The 20,196-nt window shown below is 44.3% G+C and overlaps 1 long non-coding RNA gene across 1 annotated transcript in view; it reads right to left on the bottom strand.

The window, feature by feature from the left end:
- LOC125715219 (uncharacterized) overlaps positions 1-10,324 on the bottom strand; it is a 24,656-nt gene extending 14,332 nt beyond the window's left edge. The window contains exons 1-2 of the long non-coding RNA XR_007383969.1: positions 10,290-10,324; positions 9,972-10,038 (exon numbers count right to left, since the gene is read on the bottom strand). This is a non-coding gene — a long non-coding RNA (uncharacterized LOC125715219). The remainder of the gene's footprint in view (positions 1-9,971; positions 10,039-10,289) is intronic.
- Positions 10,325-20,196: the final 9,872 nt, after the last annotated feature.

The following is a 20,196-nucleotide window of genomic DNA, read 5'->3' as shown; positions in this document are numbered from 1 at the left end:
CGTGGGCACAATTACGGCAGCTGCTCACAAAGAAAAGGCAACAGGCCAACCAGTGTGGGGGACGTCGCCCTGTTATTCATCCCTGGGCCCTCGAGGCCCCACCCCACCCCGCCCTGCCTGCAGGGTGCCCCCGCAGCTGCCCGCGTCCCGAGCGCTTCCTGACCACACGGCCCCTGACCTCCTCGCTGACTGAACGTCGGGGCCCGAGACCCACCGCTGAGCATCACGAAACTCGGCATTAAGGGCAATAAATTCAAATTGGGGCCCCTGCAGTGCAAACCCCCCTCCCCCCAGGCATACACAGACCTAAGGCCTGAAACGTCATTGGCCATATTTTATCGTGAAAACTTTTTGTCTAGTTCAATGCCTACAGTTTTACTGCCTCAGATTCTCAGAGAATTATGAATTAAGTCACAATTCTTCCTGTGTGAATTATTTGATTGCTAACATTAAATATAACTTTAATTTCCAGAGTCTGCCCTGCATATTGTCTCTAGCCACTGACTCAAGACCGATGTAAGAACACAACCTATTTACACACATCTTCATACCTGCAGGGGTGCAGAGCCGTTTTACGATTGAAAACAAAGATTTACATTCAGCCTCACATAAACGCAATGTTACCTTACGTGCTTTTAAATAAAAAACTACAGAGCGTCGGCAATTTAATCACAAGGACAGTTCAAATGAAAGTATTGACTAGACTTTTAAGCAAACAGTTATATATACTGCAAGCACAATAAATAATATAGAATTGTATGGTAAATAATCTGATACTAGCAGGCCCTTTCCCAACACAGGAACAGAACAGATCTAATAACGATCACAGAATATAAACAAGGCAGCTCAATTAAGCAGGCTAATTAGATTGTAAGTCAAGAGGACCCTCCTAGGAGGCTGAATCTTTAGTCGGCTCGTTCCAGGTGTCGGGGGCGCTGACCTATGACCCCAACCGCTGAGCGCTCTGTAGTAATAATACCTCCGGCTTTAATGCTGTGTGAGAGCGTATCATGCTGGAGAGAACAATTGGCCTGTCTCCGTCTGGGGGAAACTGGTTAAAAGCTGGATCGTTTTAGACATTAAGGACCGCTGTTGTTTGGGGGAGCTGGCTGGGGGTACGAGGCACGTTTCCAGGGGAACGTCCCCTTCTCCAGGAGTGTGAGCAGGCTTCACCACCTGGGAGAACATGAAATCATAGCCCTCGATTTTCACCGGACTTAATAGTTGTTTTAATTTATTTCGCAAAATTTAGAGAGTGAATTTTTTTTTTTTTAGTGTCCGAGGTTTCTCAGGCGATGATTAATTTGTTGAACGAATAGCTTTAAAATTGAGAAGCAGCATAACTGGCTTAGCTTAGCTTAGCTTAGCTTTGTGGCTAATTTGTTCACGTACCTGGGAATTTAAGAACATGCTGTCGGTTAATATGGCAAACGAACAAAAAGTTCACCTGCAAATGTCAAGCCATGCGATGCGTGGGAAGGGAGAAGTCCCATCTCTTTGTATAAACACGTTTTGCTGGCCTCCACTGTAACACAGCCGCTTCATAGACTCTCTTTGTTGTGACTTCACACATCTGTGTGTTTCGTTTTCAACAATCTACGTTTTAGGTTTTGTTTAATTTTGAGGTTTACTTACAAATATGGAAGTATTCATTTCCCGGCCCATCAGAGTGCTATCGATTCCCCTCCCCAGTGGTTAAAGATGTGGAATTCTCTGTTTGGCTGCATATGGCTCATGTGATTGTTCAGTGGCGATGTGTACATCCTCTTCTTGTGAACATTGCAAATATTTTTTTTTGGTACAGCATCAAACAAACGCGCCTTTATAAATAAAACAAAACAGTACCAATGTGACATTTACATTTAGTGGCCAAAATTGTGGAAACACTTCCAATTTTCAGAGACTGCAGAACTTTATTCCTGTTACTCCAGTTACTTATTTAATCCTCCAATGTATGATATTTGTAAACATTTGTTTATAAACATTACCGCCATTATTTGTGTAATAATTTTAAAAGCGTAATACCAATTATGGCCTCTAGTGTATCTTGGTTATTTCAAGTACAGTTTTTATGGCCCCCACTTATATTACATAAAGCTAATGAAGCAAATCAAAAAGGCTAAACTCAAAATAAATTGCTCTTCCTCAGTTTTAAAAGTACTAGGGTGGGAATAGCGTATCTTTTCTTAACGTATCATTACGTAAATGTCGCTGGTTAATCACTGACCAGCAGGGATTTTTGTTGGGTAGCAGGACAAACAGTCAACTGACCAGCAGAATATATGCTGACAGAACATGGAAAATGAAACAGCAGTAACATCGACATAGATAAACATCCTGTTTTGTTTTGGGGAGCATATGGGTTTGACTTTATTTTTACATCATGACAGAAGCGAAATAAACAACAGAATCTGCTGATTAGACAATAAGCTTAGTCATTAGTGTCAGTCACCTCAGCCGAGAGACGCTGTCCAGATTCAGGCTGCGATGTAAGATGCAGGAGAGATGAGCACGGACAGCATGCTCTGCAGTTCTCAGCCTCGCGTGACACACAAATATTATACAAAAGTTAAAAATTACTGCAACAGCAGGCGCTCTGTCGAATTTACCCATTTCCTTACAAATTTAAAAGCTACATTACAGTATGTTACCTGACAATTGCCATTCAGTCTAACGCACATACATCTTCCTGTATAGGAAGACCTTACTCCTCACACGTTAATACCCTCATTCCTCTCTCACAGAAAGCATGGTTAGTTTGACAATGAAATAAAACACAAGTACTCAAATAGCATTTTCAAGCGCATTATGTAGAATTTTAGTAGACATTTCTGAATAGTTCAATCAGTCATGTTAAGAAAACACAGGATGGCTTCTGCTGTGACCTGAGCTTAACTCCCAAATATTTTTTTGCATAGTAACATTTAAAGGAAACCGTCGTGATGAGAACAAATGTACGGAATTCATTTCATCAATAAAATAACAAGCAAACAAACTGTGTGACATGGCAGGTTCTGAGGTCTGTTCTCTTCGTTTAAATTTAGACACCCCAATGGAGCAGACTGGGTCTGTTTATGCCTCCGTTCTGCTATCATGTTCGCAGATCGTTAACAAAGCAAAGCTGAAAATACTCCATGTTGCTCCCCAAACCACAGGCCCGCTTTTTCCAGGCTGACGAAAAGCCCCCAAACTGTCCGTCTGCGCGGCTGAATTAGCGCTGTTCAGCCTTGCTGTCACCGCGGCTACGCTACGTGGCTGCCAGCTCCCAGACTCCCACACCGACTTCCCGTGTTGCCCTTGGCTTTAGCCTTACCTGCCGCCAATCACAGCGGGCCGGCCGTAAGCAGCCTGCCAATCAAATGTCAGTCTAACGGGAGCTGAAGGACTTATTCTGACATTGTAATTATGACAGGGGGCTATAGGGTAGGAAAGACTCATACAGAAGGGGGTTTATCGATCGCGTGGGAGGGGGAATTTATCAACGTCGCAGACTCGGTGCCTACCCACCGCCCTCCATGGCGCCATATCTGCTGTGAGTACGGCCCTATAACGGCCTACCTATCAAAATGTTCCCTATGTCCTTTTCAAACTCAGGGTGTGTGTGGCACGAAATGGCGCCCAGAACGTGGAGTTGAGGCCCACGTGTGCTGACAGGCCAGCCGGGGGGCACGGCACGTGAGACAGCTCCCCCACCCCACTCAGCGGGAATGCTTAATAATTATCACTCCACGGAAAACACAAAGCCATCGAGAAACCAGACAAAGTTAGGAATTTGCTTATATCACAAGAGATTCATATGTCATACAAATATTTCATTTTAGGAAAAAGTTTCCATTAAATGCAGCATTTTCCCCATTAACAAGTGACTTTCCTTGATATATAAAAAGGATGGAAATTTTCCTTGTTTTAGTCTTGATTTAATGTCCACCCACCCACCCATACATACATCCAAATTCAGGCCTGACATACAGAGGTCGACTTTCCTTTGTAAAGACATCGTTGAATTGTACGACAATCGTTCGTCAACCTGATTAACAGACAATGACAGAGCACCACAGTCTCATTAAAAGGCCCCAGTGTCAGGAATTAGAGGGATTCCAAACCGTGCACATGGCCCTGAATGTCCACGTCTGGATTAAGTGTAGATTCAAGACTCAGTGTTTTATTCTCATGTGCACAGAGTACAAAGTGCTAAGTACAATGAAAATTTTCCTTGCGGACTACAAAATGACAAGATGACATGTTCTGAACAGCGCAGTAACATAAAGACTTATATTTAACTGCAGTAAATGCACATGAGAGCTGCCCCTAGTGGCAGAGTAGAGGAACAGGCCGGAGTTTCAATCGGCCATTGAGAGCTCTAATTGCTCCCAGTTGTAAGCTTACTGCTCTCCCTTTATGGCCCCAAGCTGCTTGTTGTTGAGTTACCTCTGACAGTTATAAATGGTCCAGTTGGGATGGAGAAGGGAGACGGGAGCCAGCAGAAAGGAACTTATGAGGATGTCATCTGTTTCATTGCGGGGATCTTCCTGGCCCTTGCATGTCCAGCGTGAGCCGTTTTGTCGAGTTTTCTCGCCACGGCCAAAATCGCACAGGCCTCTGAGGACAAAGCACTCTGTCAGGTCCTGGGACATATAAATCTAGCTTTGGTCAGCGTTAAAAATGGCACCCTATGAACGAAGTCACAGACACGATCTGCCAATCGTCACGTCCAGCTGGCTCCTTAGCCGGAGCTGAGCCAGTACAGATACTCAGCCATTTGTGAGTAGGACACAAAACGCGTCGTTCCGTAGAGGTATCGGCGAACCGGCTGGAACCGCTTCCAGATGTTCGTGTGCTTACTGACTGATTCATAGCGCATGTTGTACACATCTATGAATGCAGACGCTGCCCAGCATTGACCAGAATCTCAGCATCACTTTGGATCAGGCCAAGAACATCCTGCGGCAAGATATGATGGTGGTGCCCAACAGTGCTGGGCATTATTGGGTTCAGACCCTTAACACTGTGCTCAGATGTCCAGGGGGCCCTCCCGACATTAGCTAATCATCTTGGATCCTGTCCTCTAGGTTTCAATCATTCAAGCAGCATTAATGGAAACCAAGGCCTGCAGACAACAGGCCACCTTCCAATCCAAGCCGATCTTCCTGAACAGGCAACCCTTCAAGAAAACTTTGACTTCATCAGCATCATATATGTTGCAGCCACAACAAAACCATAATACATGAAAATGTATTCTTTTGGCATATCTGACTTGGAGAGCTTTAATGTTATACAGAATGGATTCTGGGGACCCATCTGAAGCCAAACCAAACCCTCATTATTTCTGACAATCAGTCAAACACACGCCTGGAAAATGATCTGTCAGGGTGGATAGCTTATTCTCCTGCAGTCAATGGAAAAGAGTCACATGACTCGTTGTGTGAGAAGCTCGTAATGACCCATTAGCACCATCAGTTCAGCAATATTGACTGCCAATGAATGGATTTGTAAGTATTAATATAAATCAATAGGACTTTCACTGCGTATTGACCTGTTTATAAAGGATAGTAACTCTTTACCACACTGATACCTCTTCTGGACCCAGCCAACTGTGCCCTAACTGACCTGAATTAGCCTTAAGTAAACATGTTTTAATTCAAAACCGGACAAGATGTCTGAATGCCCAGACCACCTCAGACCAAGGCACTGCCTCATGTCTAGTCAATGTTAAACATAGGACCCCTATGTTGGTTATAGAGGCAAATGTTGAATTATGAAATATTTCAGCTTCGAAAGCGGGTCATGCGATCGACCTCGGGGGAGGGCAGAATGTATCGTAGGATCCATCCGGGGAGATTTTAATACGCCAGCTTGCCTCTCTGGTGAATAATCAGACACCAGGCTACGTCGGTGTGTGTTTCAGTCACCAGTGGGCTTGCTCCTGTTCTCCCTCCCAGCTATCTCACGCCGTGAGGGCAGACCACCCATTTTCCAGGGGTCCCAGACCTCCTGGGGTTACGGCCCTTCCCTGCAGCCCCGCCTCCTGTATTTATACACCAAATTACCAGTGAAAACACAGCCAGCCGCTGGAGACCTAAATTCCATAAACAGCTCGTGGAAACGTGAATTCCTACTGTGCCAACGATAAGCTGCTGCACGATACAGTGTGAGTGAGTGACACCGTGGGGGGGTGGGGGGGTCGTTTGGTCTGTGTCTGGGTGGTAATAGCGGCAGCCACTGCAGTCCATAGTTACGGTCTATTTGAAAGTCCATTAAATCCTCGAGTGCATGTTCATACGTGAAGCGGCCAATATTTCCATGGCCCTCCAGATAACGACTTCAGCTGGAGTTTGTGGACAGTTCCATGTTTTTATTTATCATCCACATTTTCTGCTGAGAAAGGAAAGGAGAAGTGGCCTCTGTGGGCAAAAACTTAGAATCTATTTGAACAGCACAGCACATGTAGAGCACGGCGATAACGATGGGCACCTAAGCGGCAGGTCAAAGTGTGTCAGCGGAGGACAGATGGGTGGGGGGGGGGAATATGTCACAACACCTGCCAAGCATCTGTGTTAAAGACAAGATGATGACAAGATAAGATAAACTTTATTGATCCCAGGGGGAGATTCTTTGGAGTACAGCAAGGTGTGTAATACAGACAATCAAACATAAAGGGTAAAATATGACAAAGTGCACATGGTAGACAAGTACACTTACACAAACATAACATATTGGAAATATTTTTTAAAATAATAAATTATATATATATATATATATATATATATATATATATATATATATATATATATATATATATATATATTAATGAAGTAATAGTTACTTATTAATTAGCAATGGGAATGTCCAAACTGATCTAAAAAAGTGTCAGTCCTGTACACTCGAGCGCATTAAGTGATTAGTTATGACTTGGTGAAAGGGGATGGCATGACCTTCAATTGACCCCAACACCCCTATAAGAAGGGAAGGTGATGGGTTTCCACGGAAACATGGCTTCACCTTAATCATCAGCCAGCCTGCCCTAGAACATTATCAACAGAATAGGAAACATATTTATGCTGTTTGATGGTAAAGAGAATATAAAAACGATCACTTATCTTAATTACCCAGACAATTACCCCCCCTCCCCCCCCCCACACACACACAGAGCCCTGAGGCATGGAAACTTCCGCTCTAAGTGCAGCCGTTCACAATTAGTTTTTTAAACCCCCCCCCACCCCCCATCCCCAACCACACTGACCCCCTTGGGGGTAAGAAAATAAAACCACCGGAACTACAGCTCGGGCAAACCTAGGGGTGCGAAATGGCATGGTAATGTGGGACCACCCTCAGAGAGCTGGGGGCCGCATCGGACCCCCGTCTAGATGGGAGAGGGCTGCGTTGGACCCCCACGTCCTCTCGGCCCAGCCTTTGTTAGGCCAGAACCCCCTCCCACAGCTGGAATGGGAAGTTTGTTTTGCAACCCAGCGGCCGAGGAGTCACTTGGAAAAACTCGAGGGAGACGCGATGTTTCCCAAGCCAGAGAACAGTTACCAGCACAAATATACAAGATCCCTTCGGATCCCCGGGCCCATTGTAGGAAATGAAAGAAATCTGTTCAGGCTGAACCAGGCACAGCGATGGTTTGTTTACCGTTTGCCATGAAAAACAAATCTCCATATATTTACATGTATCGCACAGTGTGACTCTGGATATTTAAACACGGCTAAAAATACATCAGTCACACAGTCAGCAACCCTAGATGGGCTCAGCTAAAGTATCTCATGTAGCTTCATGTACTGAATAAAGTTTTTGCTACAAAGATTACAGCCAAAGGACGGAGAAGACGACTATGTCTGCCGGACCAAATCGTTTAATCTGCCTGGAAAGCCGTCTGTCAAGTGTTCGGCTAACAGAAGCTTTGTCAGTCACATGACATTTCAAGCACGGAGCAGCTTTAAGAGCTTAATAAACACAAAGGGAACCGTAGAGAGCTTCATGGCCGCGATGCGCAGGTCGATTGAGTTAAGTGAAGTTCCTCCCCGTTCCACAATAGGGCAGTATTATCGTGGACAAGTCAGGACAGTGTGTGAAGGAGGGTGAATTACATATGCATAAGTATGCTAGCTGCGGGGCCAAAGGCAATAAAAGTTGGTAAAGAAATTTGGGAGCACAGCTTATGGTTTTATAAAGTGTGGTGTTTTTTTTTCATCTTCCTGTATCTCAATTAATCTAAATGAGAATAGAGTGTCCAAGTGCCTTATCGGGCCAGTTAATAATTTATGCACCATCCCTATGAAAAATAGCTTGACGGTGCTCATATATAGAAGTTCAGCGAAGCCTGGGAATGAGAAACAAAAGTAGGGAAAGAGAAACGATGACGGCCACTGTGTAGAACATTCTGGAACAGAGCCTGTCCTGCCACGGCTTCTGATAACCGAGGGCTCAACTTCATGCCAGAAATTTGTACTGGACCATATTCCTCTGTGAAATGTGTCAGTCGTGATGTCTTCATGATCACATCTTTGATGAAAGACCCACGTCTTTCTGGGTTAATCACTTAATGCAGTGTTTTTAATTAGAGCCACTTTTAATCAAACTTACACTTGAAATTTAATTAGCCTTTAATGGATTGAAACATTTTGGGAATATGTGATAGAGGTATCAGTGTAAATGCGGTTGTACTTCACACACGTCTGGAGGCAGCGGATTGGGTTCTGAGACCCATCTGCTGTGTTCCCTCCGTCACCTTTTCCCCCAAAACAGGTACGCAAAGCTAAACGTCTCGTGTAACATCAAAGGCCACCGGGGCGGGACCCTGACTGCGATCACCAGAGGACGTCACAATCACACGAGCATCGGCAGCTGGTTTCCTCCCCGTTCTTTAGTGTCACGTGTGACTTTACATTTCTCTTTGCTCCGCCCACCGCCCAGCCCCAGCGTCACTCTACAAACACCAGAAGAAGCCGTGACATTTTCTCAGGAAGGTCAGACCAGCTTCATCCCATCAAAATACCTTTAACACTCTCAGGAAATGAGGCTTCTTCTATCTACGTGTTTATGGTACACAGATGCACTAATAATCCATAAAAACTACTTAGCCTTGCCCTGACTAGATTTCTGCATCTTCAGACATGATCGAGCGCCCCACTTCTCTAAGGATGGTAATAAAATGCGGTTAAATTATTTGGGTAGTTTACGAACCGGGGGGGCGCACTGATCTCGCAATTCTCCTTAAGAAAACAAAAGTCAAGCAAAAGAACACAAATTATGCACCAGTAATGAGAGACAGATGTCCTGCAAGGAATCTAATGGGAGTAACAAGGAAGGGCAATATCCTGTCATCTCCAAATATGTGGAGTATTTCTCCCACTCTGTCTTTGATAGGCATCAGTGTGGCTCGGGCTTCAGCGGGCTGGATTTCAACTGCCGTCAGTCACAGCCGTCATTACCGCGAGACACGGACTGGCGAGTTCGTGCGGCGTTTAAAGTTAATTAAACACCATAACAGACGGTCACCATGAAATGCAGCTAAACGTACTGGCGCCAGGGAGAGAACAAAGGTGACCACCGAGCGCTTTAATGTCCGTTTTGACGTATTTTGCTGTAGCATTCATACCAAGCACACTGGAGGTAAAGCCAGACGTTAAGGTGAGGATTTTATTCTCGCCGCTGAAGCTGAGAACATTACCACAGGAGAAGCCAGAAACCTTGAGTCTTAAGACATGCCAACACGACACCGTTCGCTTTGAAGCTACTGCCTCTGCAGTAGAAGAGTGCGGGTTAGTAGTGGCAAATTATGGATCTTCAAAAAGGCCAGGGCCCTGCAGCCTGAGCTGAAGCACAGCATCCACAAGGCCGGGGGGGGGGGGGGGGAGGCCCTGCATGGTAACGGCGTGGATTTACCCTGGTACAGGCGTCTTCCTGAATATAAACAGACGGCTAAACTCAGCGCTACAGTGTTAAGACCAGACGACTGTAGGAGTGCGCACCCAGGCAAAAGGAAGACAAATCCATGTTCGGCCAGCTTCCAGGCACGCAGTTTCATCACGATCAACACTTGGGGGACAAAAGCAGAGAAAAACAGCCAGTTGTGCTGACGGTCGGGTCCTCAGGCACGCAAGGAAGAGAAAAGGTTAGACACTTAACCTGCACATACAGGAGCAGCAGAAACATCTCAACCACCACAGTCCACTGTTATTACCGTCATTAATTACACAAGATTTTCAGCTGCAAAACATTTATATATGTGAACATTTACAAATGACAAAATTACAATATAATCATGTTAAAGACGAACATGACATTACCAGTAATTTCTGGAAATAAAGCACTCCAAATAGTGTTTCACTCTTCTAATTAAAATTAGGAAAAGTGCGTGTCAGGAGCTCTTTCACCAAATCTCTAGCTAAAGTACAGAAACAAAGTGAATGTAAGCAAGCCGCCAGAGGCCTAGCCTTGGCCTCCCAGCGTTCAAGCGCCTCGGTCTCGTCTTTGTTACATTAGCGCCATCTGGTGGTGGAGCGCAGAAAGGCGCCGCATCAGCTTCAGCCCCACTACTGCACGTAACGGGTCGGCTGACTGACGTTCTGAATCGCTGGTATCCGTTTTTAAAACGCTTACAATCAGGTGATGTTACGTAATCTCTGCTTTCTAGTATCTAGCCATTCCATGAACATTTGCAAAGATATAGACTGCCCTTTGTAAAGTTTCTCCACTCCGATACTCATAAAACCTACATTTTTATTACTTTCTTGTCTGAATATTGGAAGAATAACTACCCATTACAATTTTTATTTGAGCTGTTAATCCAAATCTTTTAGCAAAATAAGTTTTAATGAAAACTCATACTCAGTAAATGTCAGAGTCTATTTCATGACACCATGTATTAATAAGTCTAATTATTACTGCTCCTGTTATACTGATCACTCCCAGCACCGTATTTAGACATGGACAGTACCATCCATCTGAAGACACTTAACACCAGCACCGTGGTCACCCAATCATGCGGCCCCGCAAGGAAATAAACATTTGTGGCTTCTGCACGTCTGACTGGTAATTAGCGGACGTGCCTAATGAAGTGGGATTCATTACGGGCTGTGAATGCGGGGGACGGGGGAGTCCCGCTGCTTTGCTGCGATGTTACCCCGTCCGAAGGCGCTGTGGGCAGCTCATTACCGCCTCTGTCTTCCCCTGGCCGACTCTGCTTTGTACCTCCCTCGGTTCACTGGGATCTCTCCCAGTCATCGGCGTCCTCCGGCGGCGTCTCCTCAGCCCGCAGCGACTCGCCCTATTATTCTGGCCGATCTGAGCGAACTTCTATCTGCCCTTTCAATGTCCAATTTTACGCCTTTCCTGTAGGTTTAGGGGCAGCCAGCTGTACTGCCTGTAGACATGTTACATGTTAATAAATGATCGGAAATAACATACAGATGTAGTAAAGATCAAGTTTGTCTCTCCATACCTTCGCGTCCACCTTTACTACAGTGTCCTGAATTACGTCATGTAACCTAAGAGCAGCCTTCCAGTTACAGTAGCACATAGTGGATCTTTTTTAATCGCATCCCCTTGGCCGTAACTTACATTGAATAAGGTTAATTTTGCCACTTTGGTGAATGCGATCCGTTCCTGAAATTCATTAACTTAATCGAGGCATTTGTGTTGTCAGCCATTTCTAATTTAACAGTCCTCTAACTAGAAATGTATTTTTCTTCTTAACAGCCTCATTAAAAACACAATTCATGAAGCCAGCAGCTTGGAGACTTGTTAAATTATTTGTCAAATTACGTGAAAAATATCGCCGCAGTGAATTATCTAATTGCTGTTAACGTCACCCCCGTGCCGCTGATGAATGGAGGCTCCTTCAACAAGCCGACACAGAAAAGCAATCAGATCATTCTTTCCCCTGCCACGTTCTCTGTTAGTGTTGTGACAAAAGAAAATAAAGTAAGTGTATTGAGAGAAAATACAGGGGAAATGAGGGATAATAAGGGTTTTCAGCTTCCTGACAGCTTCCACTAGTCCAGTGTGCAGAGACCTCCCCTCAGTCACTAACATGACAAGGTCAACAGTGAGGCCCCCTCCCCACTTTGATGGAAAGCGTTTAATGCTCCAGCGTTCAGGGTCCCTGTGGCTGCCGCGAGATCGATACGAGGAGCAGGAACCGAACGAAAGCCCGGGATCGGCCGTGTGAGAGCAGCCTGGCGGAGCGACCCGGAGCGGGTTCATGCTGCAGTCCGTCATCCAACGACCTTACGTCACATCATCTTCTGCACGTGTCATGAACCCATGCGACAGCCCAGAATAACACCGACAAAAAGTAATAAAACGTAAAAACATCTTACGAATGTGAAATCAATCACATTAAAATCGCGATATAGTTATGATGATGTTAGTAACCAATTAAATGCTAATTGCACAATATTAGCATTACATGTGTTTTCTGACTGTGTAATAACAGTGTGATATTTGCAAAATTAACATACGGTAAGTATATGTTATAGACACGGGAGAAACTCCACGTAAATTATTAATTACAGATATTAGCAAATATATAGAACTGCACCATGACATTCATTAAATTTCCATTCTGTAATAAACTACGGGTGGCAATTATATTATGTTCATACATATGATTAGGTTATAAATTAATGTTAAAGCCTGAAAAATGCGTGAGAAATGTATTTAAAGTAAGTCTATCAAAGCTGCCAGTGACTTTTTATTTCATACAAAACTTTACTTCCTTCTCACCGATTTTTTTTTCCTCTGTGAGAAAGATTGTCATGAACAAGTAGCTTGATGGACGTGTCACGGTGTGAATCATTTTAGGCCACACACATGGCATTTGCCGTGACAAGTTTCATCATGCAGATGCTGCATGTGTGAAAACATGGACGTCTCTGGCCTGTCTGAACCCCCCCCGCAACATGCGTGTTCACCTCACATAGCACGCAGCCTTAATGTTACACTCAAAAGCCTCCGGAAGCAGAAGTCTGGCCTTCATGTTTGGAGGGCTGACCTTGTGTGTGACTGAAATAAACTGCTCTACTCTTTACACCAGTCGTGATGGGGCCCACATCAATCGCTGTGAGCAAAGTCACAGAGCATGTGTCATTGTTCATATCCATAGCTAGTCTTGAAAACATAAGTTAACCTTCTCATAAAAGGACAGCACTTATGAGCACTTAATTAGTGTTTCTGTTTGTAATGAATGCAAGAATATACAATTCTTCAGTAGTATAATGACAAATTTCATATACACAGTATTTCATGTTGTCATTTAACTAATTGAGATAGTTTTATGTTGCACTGAAATGCATTATGACATTATTATAGCAGACTAAGTCTCTGTGTCTGGGATTGGAAGGTCGCTGATTCGATCCCTGGCCTCTGCAGAATAGTCACTTGTCCACAGGCTCTTAAACTCCAGGTCTAGGGGGGCGCTGCATGCTGACTGACCCTGCACTGTGACCCCCCAGCCCCAGGGGGCGCTGCATGCTGACTGACTCTGCACTGTGACCCCCCAGCCCCAGGGGGCGCTGCACACTGGCTGACCCTACACTGCGGTCCCTAAGTTTGCCGTCACTTGCATATGTGTCTGCGTGTCTCATGAAGAGCCTTGGATCACCCTTCACACAGAAGGATGGGAAGAGCCCACATCCTGCATGAGGAGGGCCTTGGATCAGCCTGATGGCTCTCGTGCATAACTCTGAGAGTCATTCACTCTGAGAGTCATTCATTCTCAGAGTCATTCACTCTGAAAGTCATTTACTCTGAGAGTCCGAATTCAAGAGCTGCATTCTTCAAAGGCTCTATGAGGGCATAGCCTCTCTAGGCCGCGTTCTTTGAAGGTCAAACAGAAAGCATTGTTAAATGGGACGGTCTGCCCAATGGATAATTCCTTATTTGCGTTACCGGCAGTTCCCGCCCTTAACCTCGAGTCACGAAGCGCCGCTCCTATCGCCTAGCCGGGACACGCCCACTTTACCTCTCTGCAATGAATCTTGGGATATGTTGGGCTGCAAAGGATCCATTATGTGCATCCCTCGCAACTTGGCACATTTCTAATGGGACAGCCTTGTCGCAACGTTGCGACGCATTCGTCCTTGCAGCCCCTGAATTTGGACACACGTCACACTGGAGTTGGGTGGCAGCCAAAAAGGACAGTTTCACTGCCATTTTCTGAAATTATGGAAACGTCATCATTGTGATTTATGGCGTCTAAGACAGAACTGAAGGATGAACCGCAGAGTAAAAGGCTTCTTCAGAAGAGGGGGCTGCTGTTAACACTCGAGGAGTAAAGATGAAAGTCCAGCCAAGACCTGGAAAAGTTAAATGCTCCACTTAGCAGTTACTGAGTTGGGAAACTTCTTATGCAACGACAGGGCTGCTTCCCATCCCCAACAACAAAACATCTAATAATACAACACTGAGCAATAGCAGAGGGGGCAAATTAGTTTGTCTCCAAATAAAACAGGCTTGAGGGATTTCAGCAGTGCTGCTACCCAGGGACACGGTGCTGCCAAACTAAGTTTGTGCTGCCACTCACACTGAAACTCTCATTCACTCTTCTAATAACCTGCTGTTATTGATGGCAGATCCGCGCAGATCGAGTGCGGAGGTGATGTGTGCTGCCCTCTACAGTCTCTGAGGAAGAACTGCAGCAGTAAGCCCCGAGGAAAATTATTCTAAAAACACCTTTATCAAAAAAATAAATAAATAAAAAATCAGGACTGCCCTGAAATAATCTTCAGTATAATTTTTTTTTAATTTCTGAGTTTCTAAAGGTCTGTACTGTATTTATTCATTCAGACACACTTAGAAACAACAAATGACACTAACAAAGGCTAGTCCCTCTGAATTGTGGCAATGAGGGTCATCATTGTTTTACTCTATGTCAGTCCATACCTGTCACTGTTCTTAGCCATTTATTCACATTACATTTACTAAGCTGAGGCTTTTGTCCAAAGGGACCTACAAGTGAGGAAAGCTTGGGGTCAGACTCCAGGAACTGTCCTCCCTGTAGCAGTTGGGGTTAAGGCCCCTTCTCATGGGCCCAAGGGCAATATGATTACTGTGCCAGCAACTGGATATGAACCCACAATGTTCTAGACAGGCACAAATCCATGATGAACAACACACCACCTCATTCAGAAACAAAGTGGGATAAATTAGGGACAGTATTTTAAAGAGCAGCATCCTTGGGCTTGTTTTCTTGTCAGGGTTCCCACCGACCTCAGCCAAGGCTCAATGAAACATACACACCTCCTTAAAGATCCACAGGCCAAACAGAGAAAACAGCAACCAAAACACATCTCTGTGTCAGTAACAATTTACCTACCATGAAGAACACAGTGATTCATTCATCAAGTAGCTGAAATGGCACTTTGGGCTGATGAAATGACCTTTGGGGGGGGGGGGGTTCAAAAGGGTAGCTGCAATACACTTTGGGTAGTTGACATGTGCTGTGGGTAGTTTAAATGCACTTTGAGTAGCTAAAATGCTCTTTGGGTAGCAGAAAGGTGTAGATGAAATGCATTTTGGGTAGCTAAAATGCACTGTGGGTCACGGAAATGAGTAGATGAAATGGATCTGGCTAACTGAAATGCACTTTGAATCGCTAAAATGCACTAGGTAGCTGGGCCGAAACAGAGCATCATATTAAAGGACATCAGTGGCACCGAGCTCAATGAATGTGTTTCCATCTATCAGTGCGAAACTGCGCAGAGTCCTGGTGAAGCAGAGTGATTATGGGAACCTTAAATGTGATGGGAAGAGAAAATGAGAAGAGCTGAAATGAAACGGCACCTGCAGCTTCACGGCCTCTCATCTGTTCCTCTGTGACTCCGGTCGTTCCGCCTCACCCACGGTGACTAACGTCTAATCGCATCAGCACAGCCATTCCTCACCCTCACGAGTCCAAATGTCAGAACGAGCCCCAGCGTGTCCCGCCGCCTGCGTCCGGCGGCCGCCACAAGGGGCGCCGTCCTTCACGCGGGTCCGAGCGGCATATCGCGTACAGTTGCAGCTGGAGTGCGCCTTCCGCTGAGCTTCCTCTCAAATCTGTCAGCCACGCCTGAGGCCTGTCTTAGTAAAGAGAAGTAATTTAGCTTATCCTATCCCATAGATCTAGCAGCTGCTTTCTTATTTATTTTATTATTTTTTTTTTTTGTTCAGCCTTTTTCTCATTTAGTCCAACAAAGATTGTCCTCATAGATTGACCTTCTTCTTGCCTGCAGGCCATTGCCCTCATGCCAGTAACTAGATAACACACTCTATCAGAGATCTGAAAAAATCATTGAAAAAGCACTGGGCTGATAGTGGCATCAATCCTAACCTGACACAGACCCGGGTCAACCATTTATCTCCCCACAATGCCTCTGGTTACCGTGGCGGCCATCTTGCTTCACTACACCCCCCGCCCCCCCAACCGCCTCGCTAACCTTGGCAATGTTACTTTCCAAACTGATATCATCTTAATCCGCGATAAAAGTCTACCGTTTTGATTTTCCGTATGCACCGCATCACACATTAAAAAGGATTTCTGGAGCCTGCCATCCGGTCTGACTCGAAACATAAACAAAATAAATGTTTAAGGTGAAACTCTTAGAATTGTCTGTGTTTTTGAGGGATCTGAACATTGGTGGGTACATCATACACAGCATTTTAGTCTTTTGTAATATTTAAATGTCATTCCGACAGGCATGGCCTCCTGCTCTCGTCTTCGGGTTTCGATTAGGAGTGCAGCAGGTTTTTCTGCCTTACTGGCAGTCTGCTGATCAATATGCATGTCGCCTTTTGCCTGAGGTGCAGCACATCTATAAGTATCCAGCAGGACTGATCCTCAGCCGAGATTTGCCTCTAAAACAGGCGACATTTTGGTCAAGACAGCGTTTTCACAGCAGCTAGCCTTTACTGCACGACCAGGAACTGAGAAGTCTTCAGCAATAAGTCAGCATTGGGCCATCCAGAGACCCAGTAAGCCAAGGACAGAAATGAAAGTAGAGAGAGACTCCGTCTCTACACCTCACTTCCGAGGATTACGACGTGTAAACGCTATCAAAACCACACAGATTCCATTACTTGTTCTGGGAATAACCGTCGTGGGCACGATGAGGCAGGAAGAGACACTTTTATCATAAGGAGAGAATGAACCACTCACCGTGAAAATGGCCACAGAGACATACAGTGTATATATATATATATATATATATATATATATATATACACACACACACACATATGTAACAGTAGATGAAACACATTTACTATGATATTAACGGCTGAATTATGAAGAGTAAAACAGTACAAATTTATCTCCCTGATAGTTACTGACTAATGGGACGGCACATCAGCCCTCACTGCAGGGGAAACGTTTATTAATTCGTTATGTTAACATATGTTTAAAGAGACGGAATCCATCTTATTCGCAGCCAATTCCGTCTAAAGGCCTAATTGTTTTATTTAAGAGGTCATTAGGTACCGTGCAGCTTGAAACAGGTGAATGCCGAGATCCAGGTAGCGCCGGTTTCCGGCTGGCGAGCGCGCTGGTGCGGTGGGCTCTGATTGGCTGCTGGTCTGGGCACACTCCATCACTGCCCATGTTACTATAGTGATGCTACCAGAGCCATTATGGATGAGAACTTCATCTCTTTCCACTTTAGGGCTGAAATGAGAGAGGAGGTTAAATGGAGTGTCATCAATCTTAATGAAATGCAATTATTTTTACACTTATTAATCATTGCGAGTCATTAGCTTGTGGCAACATGCAGCCACCATTTGTCAAACTTTGTAAATTTCTGTAATTTTGTTTCCCTTCTGTCTTATTGTTTGTGCCGGGCATGCTGTCAGTCCTCTGAGCGCCGCAGAAATAACACGTCGCCCTGTAAATATCCTTGGCAGGGCGCTATAACTAGGTGATGGTTAGTACTTCTTAAAAGCTGGGATGTTTTAACCTTAAACGCCACTCAGCGCAGGGTGAGATAAGCTTCATTAAAACCTACAGCACCTGCGTTCCACACATTGGAAAAGTGCAGAATGGCATTTTGCAGGTAATACGTTAGGGTCACAAAACACCCTAAATCACTCAGGGTCGAGTCATTTTGTCTATTAATCTGCAGTGCGGCTCATCTTTGACACAGACCCCAAAACCAATTTATGAGAAAATTGCTGGCATATCCGCATATTAGCAGAAACAGATACCTTGTATAATATTAAATGACGGGACGTGAGTAGGAGCGCGCTTCCCCATCACCAGTCTGGCAGATCTGGACCCTTTCGCGGCTCTGCCTTTTAAGGCATGTCTCCTGCATGTTTCTCAATAACAACACGGTCATCTCTTATTAATGTCCGCCCGTTCCTTACGGCCAAAAGCCCAGCAACAAAGGCTTGTCCTCGTGTCTGATGGCGCCGGAGCCTCATCAAACTGCATGAATGTTCAGCTGTTTTTATTGCAGACCTACGCATACATAGTCAAAGAGCTCGGCCCCCAGATCGTGCACCATTCAAGGCCCGAGTTACTGGAGCTCCATCTAATGTCTGGGTTAAAAGAATCAGCATCGTCTCCGGTGTCTGATTATGGCAATTCCCATTCAATTACATTACCATTCATTCGTATTCATATGTTTATCCTTTATTGCAATTAGGTTTTCAATAAATAGACGGAAAACAAGAAACTAATTACCCAGAGCTGTTAATTACAGCAAAATCTGCCAAGACAAAAGACATTGAAAATGATTGCTATATACAAATATACATATATACATACATGTAATTAATGTTCATCCATATTCCATAATGGCTTGTCCATTACAGAGTTGGAGTGAGCCACCAAGCTCATGTTAGGATGCATAGGGCATGAGGAAAATATGCATGTTGTTTTGAATCAAAGATTATACTTAATGTGTTACATAATAATATTATTAATAATAATTTATTAATTATTATCACTACTACTATACTACTGCTACTACAATTACTGTATTTTAAAATAGTAAAGTCATCAGAAAAATTTTACAATTTAGACGATTGTATAGAAAAGGTTTTATACAAAAACAAACATCACAAGCGCATTTGTAAAAGCGGCTCCTGGACTGTGAACTAACACTTTCCCACCGATCAATTTAATTAATATTGGTTTAATGCGCGTTTTTCGTGGTCAGACGGTGCGCCTGTGGGTGGTGACTCGGTGAGCCTATAACCCTACCCGGGACTCAGACATCACACGTGGGATCGTGGGATAAATTACCGCCACTTTCTGTGGACCCGTGTCCATTACGAAGTGGTATTCGTGGTGGGATAAGGGGGAGATCCGTCGTTATCAAAAGCTGCTGGGTATGTCTGCCATCCGGCGAAACTCTTATCGGTGTCTTGTGGGACAAGCGCACCTAGAGCGCAAATAGCTCAAGGGGGAAGCCTAAATGTAGGTTAACACTTCTGAAACTTTTCAATTACTCCACATTATTCTACATATCTTACCACTTACCACAAGTGGATGTTTTGAAAATGACATCGAAAGTTAGATGCTCTGATGGAGTAAGCCTTGAGATTTAGGGGCGTTGCGGCGTTGAAAGGTTCTCACCTGCAATGTAGGTATGTAGCAACATCTAGCGGTACAAGCTGGAATTACGGCATATTTTAAGTTTGTAAAGGACGGCATCTTGATACAATCGGATGGGTGTTAACACGTGTCATAATAAAAATACTCTTAGATGGAAATCAATATTATTCAAGTTTACATTTTACTTCTTGTGTATAAATTTGAACAAGAAAACTGGAAACATATAAATAAAGCATCTTTAAGTATTTTTTTGTGTCACCCGTGTATTCAAAATGACCATTTTACCAAAGAATGTCGGATTAATACATTTTCTGTGGCAATTGTTTAATCTACGTAATGGTACGTTTACTGTTGAACAGATTAAAGTTTACATGTCTCTTAGACTGATGTTTGCGGAACTGAATGGATAAGCTATACAATTTATATACACATTTTATTGATATTTATAAAACAGCTCAGTCATTATAATTGAGAACGTGTAACATAAGTTTCAATGTCTACAGAACTATGCACATGTCCGTGCATGAACTCGACACTGCCGCTCTCTGGAAAAACGGCAGTAATGCGTCAAAAACGAATCCGAATCACGGGTAATTTTCCAGTTACAGTCCAACCTGCTTTGAGCTTCGAGTAGCCTGACAAATGGACGATCATTGTAA

This window comes from Brienomyrus brachyistius, chromosome 19 (assembly GCF_023856365.1).
Source record: "Brienomyrus brachyistius isolate T26 chromosome 19, BBRACH_0.4, whole genome shotgun sequence".
Lineage (NCBI taxonomy): Eukaryota > Metazoa > Chordata > Actinopteri > Osteoglossiformes > Mormyridae > Brienomyrus > Brienomyrus brachyistius.
The sequence above is the reverse complement of the archived record's forward strand: the minus strand, read 5'-3'. Positions and strand labels throughout refer to the sequence as shown.